The sequence below is a fragment of the Phoxinus phoxinus genome (genome assembly GCF_949152265.1).
Source record: "Phoxinus phoxinus genome assembly, chromosome: 9".
NCBI lineage: Eukaryota > Metazoa > Chordata > Actinopteri > Cypriniformes > Leuciscidae > Phoxinus > Phoxinus phoxinus.
Genome location: NC_136884.1, coordinates 2,009,446 through 2,024,259, shown reverse-complemented (window position 1 = coordinate 2,024,259; position 14,814 = coordinate 2,009,446). Strand labels below are relative to the sequence as shown.

The following is a 14,814-nucleotide window of genomic DNA, read 5'->3' as shown; positions in this document are numbered from 1 at the left end:
GAAATTGTCTTTAAAAAATTATCTACTGGGATCTACGCCAATCTAATACGAACAATTTTCTGTATTATATAGTGCAATAAACAGGATTGCAACTTCCACTTCAAATTGCTTCTATCAGGGTGGCCACAGAATAGCAGCACAGAGTATTTAAACTTCTCATGGAAATCAACCTACATTAGTATTACTTAAAATTGTCTCTCCATAGCTGGGATAGGAGAAAGCATTCTAGCATCAAAATAAATGCACACTCCACCAATAAAATCTTTGTATGTTTACTTAGGTTATAGGGAGCACCGTTACTTTTCCAACTTTAGACTCAGTCAATCTGTGGCTTAAAGGGTGAATGACAGCGGCATACTTGATTTTTGTCATTACCGATGCTAACATATTTATAGTCACTGACCACCTGAATTTCCACTTTAAGACTGTAAATGTGTTGCCAAAGGCACAGCTTAGACCTATAGTTCAACAGCACCACTGAATATAAATGTCCTTTTCCTCTGCAAGGCACCACTTGCCACAAATGATTAAGACTGTTTTTATTCTTCTATATTTTTTTAAAGAAGTTAAATTACTGGCTTGGCAGCACGTAAGAGCAAAACTTCAGTTTATTTGACAAAGAACAGGTAATTGCTTTTTGTGCTAGACATTTACACCGGCCGGGCAACAGTTTGGAGAGTGCAAGCTAACGTTTCTATTCTTAGTGTGCTTCCAGTTATGTTGAGTTCTTTACTTTTCAAAACACTCACAGGTGCTTATCTGAACCCCAGATAAACCAGGAAACTCATGACAGAGACTCCCATTACCTAAACTTTGAGAGACAGAGCCGCCCTTTGCCTTGAGGGAGAGTAATGTTGAGCTCTGCTGAGGCGACCGGTAATGAAAGCCAGTGGCTCAGTGACGTGAGAGTGTCTCTCAGGCTGGGGGAATGGATGTGGATGTCTGTGGTGACACAAGCAAACATGTCAGCCCTGTCAGATAAACCGGGTGATGTGCTGCAAGCCGTTCTCCTTTTACAACACGCTGCCTTTTTCCACCCCAGCAACTGCTATTATACACGTCATCTTGAAGGGAAGACATAGGGTAGCACTGCAAAAACAATGCAAATAAATAAATCATCTCAGCAGATTTTCTGTATCTGAAACATAGCGTTCCAAATATGTGACCATGGACCACAAAACCAGTCAATATTTGGCCGAGATGCAACTATTGAAAATCTGGAATCTGAGGGTGCAAAAAAAGCTAAACATTGAGAAAATCTCCTTTAACCTGTTAGCCTTCACCAGAGCGAGGACGCTCTGAAGCGTTTTTTTTAAAAAATAGTTCAAAGTTACTATCAGATTTAATGTTATTACCTTGACAAACTATACATCTTTAAAAATATATAAGTCTCACGTTTCAGTATTTGACCACTATTGTATTCTGAGAAACTTATAGTGACAGTTATGTCTTAATTTGTGTCAGGATTTATGTAATGAAAAAATGAGTCGATACCTTTAATATGAATTATGAGCGTCAGCTGCTCCATTCAGAAAAAAACTCCGGTGCTGTTGTCTTGAGAACGCGTGACAAAACAACGTTCCTCAGGGCTTTTGGCTCAAAAATGTGCAGATTTGGAGAAATATTGATATATTATCATAGGTTTACATCATATTTCTATAGACAGGAATAATATTTATTGAATTTATATCCAAATGCGTCGATGTATACATAAAGAGCGCTGGATACTCTGATGTACTGTGTTTTCAATCCATACAGCAGAATGAGGGCGCTCTATGCACAGTTTTTTCCAAATATGGGAGCTCACGAAGAAGAACAATAACCTGTGACCTTCCAGGACGTCACTGACATAAACACAGCTAACGTTAGCTTTCAGAGATCGCTATAACATGCAGATAAAGATGTTTTGAAGACAATAAACATGATTGCAATGATATTTGATTTACCTGTGTTCTTCGAGCCATGTCAGGTATTTTTATAATAATAGATTATATGTATAATGCAATGCTAATCGATATAGACTTTACAAACATGCAGAATACCATAAACTCATTTATTTTCTGTCTGATTTTCTTTTCTGAAGCCAAATAAGCTCATAGAAGATTGTTTAAAACACTCGACTTGCGCTATAAAGTAAGTTTGGAGCATAAAACAGGGTTTTAATCTCATAAATTGTCGTGTATTGATGGTGTGCTAAGCTAACATGCTAGCTAGCTCTCTAGTTGCACCTGCCATCTAGCTGTTATTTTTTATGATTTTTTTTCTAAATCGGAATGCTTACTGAAATATTTCTTTATTTGAGAAAGGCATTTGATACAGTTTCAAATGTGAAGTGAAGATTATGAAAGAAATTAGGGGGTGAAACACCGTGATTAGCCAGTCGTTAGCGATTATAATGGAGACAAAGGAAAATAATATTTATGGCCATAAGCCGGCTGGAAAGGTGTAAATGTGAGCAGGAGAGAGTGACACTGAATGGGGCTCGTTTACACCACAAAACAATAGAGACAATAGACTGAATAGATGCTAATAGATGACAATAAACACAAGTTTGCATTTTAGAGTCAATTCAAAATAAAGTCATTTGAGATGATCTTGAAAAACATTTAACAAAATACAGAGTTTTAGACTTATCACCTTCAAATTTTAAATATAACATGGTCAGACATGTGTCTTTAGCTGGAGTGCATTTCTAGAGTGCTGACGGGCCAACTTCAATTTAATTTTCATGAAGATGTTTCATAAAAATAAATTTCTAATAACTTACACAACTTTGAAGCTATTCATAATTTTTTTTTCATTATGACAATAATTCATTCTACATTTCCAATAAAGTGCCAGGTGTCAGCTTTCAAATGAGATCATACTTGAGCTTTTAGGACGAAGGGTCAATGAATTGAATCTTTTTTAGGTTGGGTATGCAATTTCTGGGGATTTTTCAAAAGTGGCGCTGAAGGCTAACAGGTTAAAGTTGTGCATTTAGGTTTACGATTGTGCTACATTCACTCACAAAAATAAATGTTTTATATATTTACGGTAGGAAATGTACAAAATATCTTCATGGAACATGATCTTTACTTAATATCCTAATGATTTTTGGCATAAAATAAAAATCTATAATTTTGACCCATACAATGTATTGTTGGCTATTGTCACAAATATACCCGTGCGACTCGTGACTGGTTTTGTGATCCAGGGTCACATGTAGTCAAGCTGATGAATTGCCCAGTTTTGTAATGAAACAAAGAATCGGAGCATATAAAAAGACTCTCCCTGAGATGCGAATCCACAGGCGTTCAGAAAACCCTATCGCAGGATTTTGTGTTTAATATGGTTATCTACAACATTTTGGTGCACTACAGTTAGGCCGGTTCCAGCAGCAGATAATGGCCACCGCTGTCTTAGTTTCATAATAATGCTTTATTTCCTCATACTGTACATACTTATTAGTGAATGCATTTTGGCTCAGTTTTGTGATTCCAACATGATTTCTAATGGTTGTACATTTTTTCTTTGCCATTACTGAATTGCCTTATTGCAATACATTTGACTTTGCTCAAAATAAGATGCATTGCCAGCTTAAAGTGGGGTACTAAAATTGTTTGCACTCTTTCTTAATTTATCAGCTGACGATTTTGCTGGAAGCATTAAAATTCATTTTTGTTACTGGCAAACAAAACATGTTTTTGCTTAATATCTTTAAAAAAATGGCTTACAACAAAGTACTATGGAGCTATATACAGCTTTCCATGTGTGTGAGAGAGGCACTTGTTTGTGGTAAGAGTTTGTTGTGTCCCTGTTAGTGTCTGAGCTTAATCTAGGGCTTCACGATTAACCGAAATTAAGTGTTGAAGTTTTAATTAAATAAATATATGTGCAGCATATCTCATGGTGAAGCGCAGCACTGAGATCAGAGTGGAAAACACGCGCAAAACGTAATAAGAAGCATTTATAAACCTGCTGTCCAACAAAAGAGAACATTTTAATTACATATTTTTACTTCAAACTTACTTCATAACATCACTGCAAAGGCTTATGTAGTTGTCACCTGATGCAATGAATCCTACCACCACAGGAGAACATAAAAATAAAAAAAATGACTTGCCTCTGATGGAGGATGATTTTTCGGCCACTTGTTTCTTGGGAATATCCCGGACGAGCCCCCAGATCTGTTGCCGATTGTTTGAAATAACTTCCTTTTGTGATCTGATGTGGCTTCATGTCATAGAGTCATAGAATCGCAGAAATTATATTATTTTATAGTATTCTATACAGTGATAAAAACTATGTTGATTAGCATTGCATTATAAATGTACATACATTTTATGAAATACCCCAGATATCTTAAAGAACCATATATTGCCGCATTTGAATTTCCCTTTCATCAGTCAAACGTCTCTATCTGTGCTTTATTCTTCTACAGTGATATCTAGATGCATTTGTCTATATTAGGGATTTCCTGTTATGTCATAAGTTTTATGAATTCTTTGAGTCTCACTTGTGGACTTCCCTCCGGCTACCATGCATTCATAAAACTGTATGGAAAATTAATATCCTTTGTCTGAAGCATGCCTGTTTAAGTGATGAACTCCACTATTTGTGGTTGTTTTCAGAGGTGGTAGCAGACATTTTATACTTGTGCTACAACTGTGTGGCCTGTGCAATGTACAGCCGTGCATATATAGTAGATATGTAGTCAGGCTACATGTACGCCAAAATAAAAGAGTAATGCATTTTTGTGTGTAACTATAAATAGTCATTTTTCTATTCTGACAGGTGGAAAAATATTTTTTCCATGTGGTACCTCTGCTTTAAAGAGGACTTTCCTAAAGAAAAGAAAAATCAGTACTTGGTGAATGTGTGTAGTTGGCAGTTGTGCCATATATTGTCAAAGAAATGAAAAATATCATAAATTGAAAACTGTTGACAGGTATAAACAGTGATAACAATGATTTATTCTACTCAATTTTGACCGGCTGTTTTTGTCGTTTTAACCCTAAAGGCAACTGTTTATTTGGATGTGGGCGTAAAAGGTTTTCGACGGGGGACAGACAGACAGTGCAATTTACCCAGCTTTCCTGCAGCGATGCCGTCCCCATTTTCTATGACAGGAAGTAATGACAGGATATGACATAACAGACAGCTGAGCCTTAAGCAGAGGTTGGGAAAAAAATCCTTCGGTTTTCCTTCCCAACCCCTTTCTTCTTGCTTTCTCTCATTTCCTACCTTTACTGGATCAACTTTGAATGAGAATTCTTCTCACAAAGTAAAAGCCTGTAATGTAGACATACGTCTTCATACAATTATAGGAACTTTTGCTATTTTGATACAAGTAGTTTATTGATCTGGCTTCAAGTCTTCCTGTTTAAAGTAACAAAAAAAAGCCCCATTGGATTGAGTGTGAGGTTTCCATGAGCAGCATAATTTTCAATAAATATTGTCATAACCTTCAAACTTTGAATTTGAAGTATTCAGACATCACAACACCTGAATGACCTTAACATTGTTGTCATGCACGCCAACATTGCACTGTTTCTTTTCTAGTTTTTCTTCTTTTCCATTCCTCTGCAGGCTTGCTGCTGCTCTCTCCCCTCTCATATTTCTCCCCAAAGGAAAGTGCTTTTTTACGTTTAATTGCATACTTGATTATAAACATCTTTTCTTTTTTTCTAGCAGAGTATGCACGTGGTTTTTTATCATTAGCAAAATGCATGCTTAAGTAAAGTATAAGGTTTTGAAATGCTTACCTGTCAATTCTTGTCCGCCTCGTTTCAGCAATTTAACAGGAAGTTAATATAGCGTTGAATGGCTATTTGGAAGATATTTGTTGTTTTATGTCCACGTTGTTAAAGTGGGCGACCATATGGAACTTTAGTGTTATTGAATCACAACAGCATATGGCCGGAATCCATTAACTACATAGTCCAGAAATTTCCCATCATATTTATTTGAATCAACTCTCTGCGCTACCTTGTAACTTCACTGTTCTGCTGTATCTTGTGAAACCTGTAAATTAAAAAATAATCAATATGCTTGTGCACTGTAAACCCAAACGCTCAAAATAATTAATTGGTTTGAGTAGGACAAACTTAAATTAAACTAATTAGTTTAGTCAAATTAACTTTTATGAGTATTTGGCACTTTCTTTTTAAAGTTCACAGAACTGATATATTTTAAGTAAACTGAACTGTTTCATTGTTTTGAGTTTTATGAAATTATTTATTTTAATTTCGAGAAACTTAAGTTTAAGTGAAATGTCTATTTCCCAGCATCTTTTGCCGATGGCACTCGAAAGGGAGAGTAAATGCTAAAATTAAGTGTAATATAATGGGGTTTTTTTGTGCAAGATAAATGTTAATTTTTTTTATGTATTACTATAAGAAGAATCTAGCAGACTTTCAGAAGTATGGTCACAATTGATTAGTTAGAGTGGTTTTACAAAAAACTTAATGCATAGGATATTAAAGCGAGGAAAAACTTTTTTGTTTAAAAAATCGATTAGAGAAAATAAAACGCCTTTCTTCAATAAATTTGAAAGTTTGTCTTGTGCAGCATCCATCATCCACTCATTACATGTAAAACTGAATTAAGTTGCCTTGATACTGCATAGGCAGCCCAAGTTTTATTGAAAGCCCATTTTGTCAGCGGTGAAGTACCTCTTTAGGACATATATGATGATGAGGACATGAACATTTAATGTATAATGACCCCCATACCCTCTAGACATCACCCTGCATTAGATAAGCAAAAGGCACCAAAATGTGACAAATGACTCCACACAGCATTGTGTCAATCTGTCAGTGGATACCACGCACAGAATGAGCATGTGTGACCACGGTGCTCACTAAGGATAACTGGAGAGTATTGAGTATGACAGGCCTATTAACTTGCGATATGCATAATGCTACTGAGTTTGCGTCTGAAACGCTCTGTTTCCACCAGCGCTTGCTGCTCTCTACCTGTGGATGAAGGATGACGGTTGGGCATCTCTCGCTTCCCCTTAATAATGACAGATGAAACTCTTTTGCAAACACATGGCTGCACATGAAAGGAGAACAGAAGTTTTTTTGTGATTGGGAACGCTTTATTACGATGGTCCACTTTAGACATTGACTACGTAAGTAACTTTGCAACTTATTCTTCTAACCCTAACCTAACAGTATACTAATAATATGAGAGTAAGTTGACATGTAGTTACTTGTAGTTAGTAGAATGTTTAAAGTGGACCATCAAAATAAAGTGTTACCACATTTTTTTCTGTGAATCTTACAAAACATGTCAGGAACCTCAAAAAATTTGAATATCGTGCAAAAGTTCATTTATTTCAATAATTCAACTTAAAAGGTGAAACTAATATATTATATAGACTCATTAAATGCAAAGTGAGATATTTCAAGCCTTTACTTGTTATAATTTTGATGATTATGGCTTACAGCTTATGAAAACTTTTCACAATATTCTAATTTTGTATTTGGGGTTTTCATAAGCTGTAAGCCATAATCATCAACATTATAACAAATAAAGGCTTGAAATATCTCACTTTGCATGTAATGAGTCTATATAATATATTAGTTTCACTTGTATGTGTCTTATTTCACCTCAAAATCAAATCTTTTTGCTTGAAGGAAATGAAGCCAATTTTATTTTCATGAAATTCACATTACCATAATGCATATAATTGTAACTGTCAGCAAATTAATTAGAATAATTGTACATAAAAAGTATTTAATACAGTACATCATTGTAGTACTACTTTTTCTGTCTTTCATGTATGCTGATGTAAATTAAAAATATATCAAATTTTATATATATATATTTTTGTAATTTTATACATTTTATAGAAAATGTAATGTAATGACATTGAGAATAATGGAAAAGGCGAAATGCATTTATTTATTTTTTTCACAACAAATTTAAAACAAAAATAAAATATGATCCAGATGAGTTTTAATAATATAGGCTGGTTTGAATAAAACATGGCCTGTGTTTTTTTTTTTTTTTTTTTTTTTTTTTTTTACAAAAACATGCTACATTGAATAAATAATTTAAGAGTATTAGACATCTCAAGCAATCAGTTGCTGTTTCCCCGTATACTAAATGCAAGACGAGACATGTTCCTTAAGTATAGTCTCCTGTTATGTCACTGATTCAAACAGCTTTTAAACAATTGATAAAGACTGTATTCTTGCAAAGCCTCAGAAAACACCTTAAAATAGAACAATTTTCTTCAGAGGCACGATGGTCCTAATGAGTCTTGTCTCTTTTCTGGAAGAATCTGTCCATCTGGAGGTGCATTTGCTGCTTTTGAGATTTCACTTGGATTCGATCAGGTTTAGCAGGTTTAAGACTTTTCCGCTTGCCATCACTCCAGGTTTACAGAGGAAAGCACTCACGCTGTCTGACTGCTGTTTCTGCTTTCATTTTAACAGATCTGCCCTCTGCACTTACCTGCTCCCTGCCTGCCAGGTGCATGCTGGGTAGGGGCACCGCTGCTCTTCATGAGCCAAAAAGCAGCACTAATGGTTGACGAGAACTTTGCCATCACCAAAAGTGCCACAAGGGACTCTTAATAACACCATCACCCCGGCTCTCATTCTTTCTGCTCTTCTGTTCCCTCTTCATTGCACTGGCTTGAGGGATTTCAGAGGTTCACAAAACACCTGTAAGTAACATGATGAATGGAGCTGTTGTGTGGTTTCTGCGCTCCTGTATGAAAGAAAAATCACAAATAAGATCAAAGACATTTCATCTAGAAAGCAATTAGATTGAAGGTCAAGGTCAACATGAAATCAAAACTGACCCAATTAAATTTCTTAGTGCTTGTTAAATATTTAATCAAAAACTCTATAGATATTCCCACTTTGTTTTGTTTTTTGTTTTTTTGCAACCCAATCGATTCCTGGTGAATGAGATTTTCCCATCTTATTTGTTCTTATTGAATGTACAGTTTTACTCAGAAATATGTCTACATTTTAAAGTAATATTGGTTATGAGTAATGGTTATGAGTATAAGGGTGCTCTGATCTGGATTTTTGGGGTCGATCACCAATATCAATGTCTCAAACTGTGCTCAGATTTGCCAAGAAAACAAAGTTTACAGTCAAGTCCCAAAATGAACACATTTCTCATCCAATTGACCGTTCGCAAAGACCCGCCCCCCTTAGTTACTGTCGCTATGTCCGACAAGCTACGCCGCTCTCACTCAGTGAAAAATACATCGCGGAGCAGAGAGGACACTGACAACACACTGACAGACAGGACAGACCAGCTTACTTTTCGGTAACTTTTGATATTAAACATATTAAACAAAGTCTCACCTTTTAAATTTGGTAATTTTTTTAAAGAAATTTAAACAATAAATACATTTTTGTGGCTCTTTAATGTGTCGTGACAGATCGCTGTGTCGCCTCGGTTAAAGCTGCTCGTGAACCGATCATCTCTTCCTTCTAGTTCATTTATAGCATCAAATAAACATGAATGAACATCAGAAGGAATGTTGTTTTAACCGCGAAAAGACGTCAGTACACTCCGCTTCTCAAGTTCAAATCCTCCAATGTTAATCTACTAACTCTCTGCTTTGTTCGACAAAATGGTGGATTTTTGTCTGACAAAATGGCGGATGGCAAAGTTTGATTGGTCAGATCACCTGTCAATCAAGCTCCCTGCGAAGGGTCAATTCTTCAGTGTTAGCTCCCTATTCTTACTGCACGTCAACAATATTTCATTTATATAGCCAGAGGAATTTTAGAAGCAAAACTGATACTTAAATTAAGCTTGAAGAACATTAGAGAATATTACAATCTTCTTTTGGGTTGAGCCTGATGTTTTTTTTCTACAAGGAGACCTAGTAAGGTGGAGGTTCACACAACTGACCTTGTGTACAGCATGTGCTCTGTACGCCCTCTCACCTCTCTATACGGTACACAGGAACATGATGATGCTTTAGGAGAGACATCTCAGCGTAATGAGAGCTGATACACTTTTATTTACTCCACTCTTTCACACACTCTGAGCTAATCTGATTGAGGTTTGTTAGTTGCGCACACACAGACAGCAGCACTCAGATTTAATGAGCTGTTGTGTGTGTGTGTGTGTGTGTGTGTGTGTGTGTGTGTGGCTTGCTTTCACCTATGAGCCAGAGGGTGATGTCAGCAGCATCTTCTGTGACTCATCCGCCTGCCCTGGTGTTTGTGCATCAAAGCTGTACATATCTGACCTCTGACCTGAAAGTGCTGGACACAGCTTTCTGCCTTCTCAGCACACTGTGTGTGTGTGTGCGCCTACTTAACTATATTTTGGGGACAAACAGTAGTGACCGAAATCTCCAAAAACCTCCCTTTAAGGATGTCCTCATTTGTACATCTGGTATAAATATAAAGTAATTAACGTTTTTTTTAATGTAAAAATACATTTGTGTTATGTGTAGGGGGATAGAATACAGTTTGTACAGTATAAAACTATTACGACTATGGTATGTCCCCATTTAGGTGTGTGTGTGTGCGTGTGTTTCTGTTTAGTCAAATAAACATCAGCTTCACATGACAACATCAATCCTTTGTTGACAGTCATGAGATTTACTGTGTGTCACAGCTGGACTGTGACTCTACTTTCTTCTGGAAACAAACTTTGTTGCATTATTTTCCGGTTATCTCTGTAAAGCTGCTTTGAAACAATCTGTATTGTAAAAAGCGCTATATAAATTTTTGACTGTGGGTGTGTTTGCATTGTAATGACCGGTACACGTTGTATGATTTTGCCCTGTCTCAGATGAAAGATGACCAATCGTGCTGATTTCTGTGGTCGTGGCTCCTTTGGTCGTACATTTTACAGTGAGAAAAGTTCACAGTCTGCCATTGTCATTGTCTTGCAACCAAGCCTGTGATAATTGTCTGACAGTGTCAGAAATTTAGCATGATCATCTCAGTATTATGTCTACTGGCTAGCCAATAAAAATACAACGTGAAATGGCATATTGATCAACGCGACATGGTGCTAAACTTAAAACTACTTACCTCAAGCTCCATTTGCAGAATTGGTAAGCCAAGTTTGCCTCTTTTCTCTAGTCATGACCGCGTCCATATTCTCCTCTTTTTTTCAGCACACATAAAAACCACGATTGCCAAAGTATGATTCATCTTGCTCTATTTGTTTACCACTAGCGCATGCTGATGACGTTTTATTCTTCTATACTATACCTTGCGTCGTTGCCTACAGATCAATAGGTGTCATCATCGTACAGTCTACATGCATGTTGTACAGTGTGATTTGTAATGAACTTATAGGATTGTGAAATAGGCATAAAGTTGCATAAAGGCTTCTACTGTACGCCGTGTAGCTTTTGAAGTTGTATTCTTTGTATTGAGTCAAGAAGTCAGTATATGCTATATGAATTCACAGATCTGGATCTTTGGTTCACAGTGAAAAACAAAATACGCTTGTGTTTCTGCTCTCCCACAAACTGTAAATGGCTTATGGTTAAGATAATGAATTATATTGTGTGATTGAAGAAAAGTTTCAGTTAGTTCCAGTAGGACACCCATTACTCTTGGAGAAATCCCAATAACACGTTGCATATTGCTTCATTTTTTTTTTTTTTTTGGTGCCACAGAGAATTAGCAATTTAGTTAAACTTCTAGCAAGCTTTGTAAATAAAACTACTCTTTATTAATAGTAATCAAAATGTGCAGCAATTAAATTGTAATGTCAACATTCACAATTACAGTTTATTATGATTAATAAGAAGCAACTTATGCCATTCTCTAACTGACCAACACTGCAAAGTCAAGGACACAAATAAGTTTCCCACTGGTAATTATGACACTGTGGTGGCGTTCATGGGCATTCATCTCATAAATATGATAATTCCAACATGATTGGGAGAGAGTATTGAATGCATAGTATTGGTGCATGTATCAACACTCACAAACACACAATTACTTGGATCTTTGACTAGGCGCTGGATAGACCTCGCTGTATTGCTTTTAAAATCAACAAAATCTTTGACAGCCCCCCTCCACTCTTGCCCTTTATATAAACCATGCCGGGATCTCCATGGGACCCGTCATGCTCTTGTGAAGCTCCATGCATTATGTAATGCCACGTGCAAAGTGTTGTTGTGCTGTTGATGTTGCGCACCAGGGAAATGTAATGTAGGTCTGCTTGTCTTTCTTGGAGTGATCGATAAAGTGCCTCTCATTAGACCGTGGTTTTAACTACCGTATTTTCCGGACTATAAGTCACACTTTTTTTTCATAGTTTGGCTGGTCCTGCGACCAATTTTGACTTGTATATCAAAATTAATTCATACTGACTGAGATGAACCAAGAGAAAACATTACCGTCTACAGCCGCGAGAGGGCGCTCTAGTTAGCGGAGTTGTTCAGAAGAGACACAGAGGAAGAACTCAATGGATTCAGTGTTGTGGAGTGAGATCGGGAGCTTGGTGAACTTGCTTACCGGTAACTTGTTGGACTCGATGGCTAATGTTAATTTAGCCTATTCAGCCTCCCAGTATATGTTCTTTATTCTATTGTGTAGCTGAATAACTGTTAATGTGTTACGTTAACGTACCGGACACCTTCAGCCTGTTGTGAGCTGAATAACTTGCCTTTACAGATTAAATGTTTGTTCCTGGTCTTGGATTTTGTGAAATAAATTTCTAAATAAATGCGACTTATAGTCCAGTTCAACTAGTTTTTTTCATTTTCATGCATTTTTTGACTAGTGCGACTTGTACTAAAATACGGTAAGTAAATATTGGGTATTCACCTTAAAGAGGCCATATTGCTGCTAATTGCATGTAATTGAATGCTCGTAATGCTAGACTCTTTTCCAGAATAAGTTGCGACAGGTTGTTCAGAACTTGCAGTGTGTTGGCACAATTCCAAGCTCATGTGACCGCCTAGATTTAATGCCACTCACAGTGTCTGAATTGTAGATGTGTAAAGGATTCCACTGGAGACAGAGTTGTAGAAAGAACCCAAGTGCAGTTTATTACGAACAAGATCAAATATGAAACAAAAACATGGCGTGTGGCATGGCAAGACAAAAAAAAACGAGACCTTGAATTCGCACAACAGTGGTCACAGGAAACAAAACTTGACAAAGCACATGGCAAACAAGAGGGTTTAAATATACACAAGACTAATGACAAGACAAGGGACACCTGTGAACAATGAAACAATCAACCAATGACACATCAGACAAGGGAACACATGGCAGGATCACATGACTAACAGGAAAATCACATGACAGGAGACAGAAACATGACAATGAAAAAACCAAAACATTACAAGATGTTAGCCAATCATAACAGAGACTATTTACATAAACAAAAATTGCCAGTTGAATAGGTTGAACAGAGAAATAGTCACGAAAAAGGAAATTACAACTTTTTGGTGTGAGAAATCAACTAGAATTGGCCTCCAGTGGGAAAGTATAAAATGGGAAAACACAGTGGGGAAAATATAAGTGTTGAATATGAATATGTTGAATATGGAATATGAATATTCAAGTTCAGTTCAGACCACGAACAAACTAAAGATTCAAGAGAACCGCATTTAAATGCGGGACTGAGATTATTGTTATATAGGGGTGGTGATGGCGCAATGGATAAGACACATGCCTTTGGTGTGAGAGACCTGGGTTCGAATCCACTGTGAGACACCAATGTGTCCCTGAGCAAGACACTTAACCCCTAGTTGCTCCAGAGGCGTGCGAGCTCTGACATATATAGCAATTGTAAGTCGCTTTGGATAAAAGCGTCAGCTAAATGTAAATAATAATAATAATTCGTTACATTTATATAGCGCTTTATCTGAGACCTCAAAGCGCTTTACATAGAAGGGGGAATCTCCTCCACCACCACCAATGTGCAGCATCCACTTGGATGGTGCGACGGCAGCCATATTGCGCCAGAATGCCCACCACACACCAGCTTACTGGTGGAGAGGAGACAGTGATGAAGCCAATCAGTATATGGGGATGATTAGGAGGCCATGATGGACAGAGGCCACTGGGCAAATTTGGCCAGGATGCCGGGGTTACACCCCTACACTTTTTCGAAGGACATCCTGGGATTTTTAATGACCACAGAGAGTCAGGACCTCGGTTTAACGTCTCATCCGAAGGACGGCGCTCTTTTGACAGTATAATGTCCCCGTCACTACACTGGGGTGTTAGGACCCACACAGACCACAGGGTGAGCGCCCCCTGCTGGCCTCACTAACACCTCTTCCATGTAAAATGTTATATGTCCACATGACTAACTCCCGAAACTGCGATGATTGATTGACATTTTTTTGTAGGCTTGTTCTTGTTCGCTGTTGCGGTCTGACAGGCAGGGCTATATTTGAATTCAGAGCCATCGCAAGAGCCTCGCACCAAAATTAAGTGACAGCTGACTTGATGAACTTTAAAACTATTGGCTTTACATCATGTTTTTGTCCTTCGAAAGACTATAATGGCTACAATACAGAGCTAATAGTGAGACTGTGTATCATGATGCTGTATTATTCTGCTTGGTAAAATGTATTATGCAGTACAAACTTACAATTTGTCGCTGTCGGGCAGAAACCTTGCGTATCTAAAACCTCTACTTTTCAGGAAATGGAAAAAACTTTCTTTTTTTTTTTATAATTAAACACTGTGTTGTCAAAGTTGATATTTTGGCTTTATATATGGTCAGACACTTGCATATGTCATTATATAATTAACATTAGACCAAAATCAAGTGGAGGTTTTTGACCAGCGAATGTCGTGTTTTGTCCGTCATTAACGTCCGCATCTAACGCAGTAAGTGCATCGCATTATGTTT

General features: G+C 37.1%; 1 long non-coding RNA gene across 1 annotated transcript in view; it reads left to right on the top strand.

The window, feature by feature from the left end:
- The window catches only part of LOC307004629, a 71,596-nt gene that overhangs the window by 55,370 nt on the left and 1,412 nt on the right, over positions 1-14,814 (top strand). The window contains exon 4 of the long non-coding RNA XR_013799086.1: positions 8,430-8,662. This is a non-coding gene — a long non-coding RNA (uncharacterized lncRNA). The remainder of the gene's footprint in view (positions 1-8,429; positions 8,663-14,814) is intronic.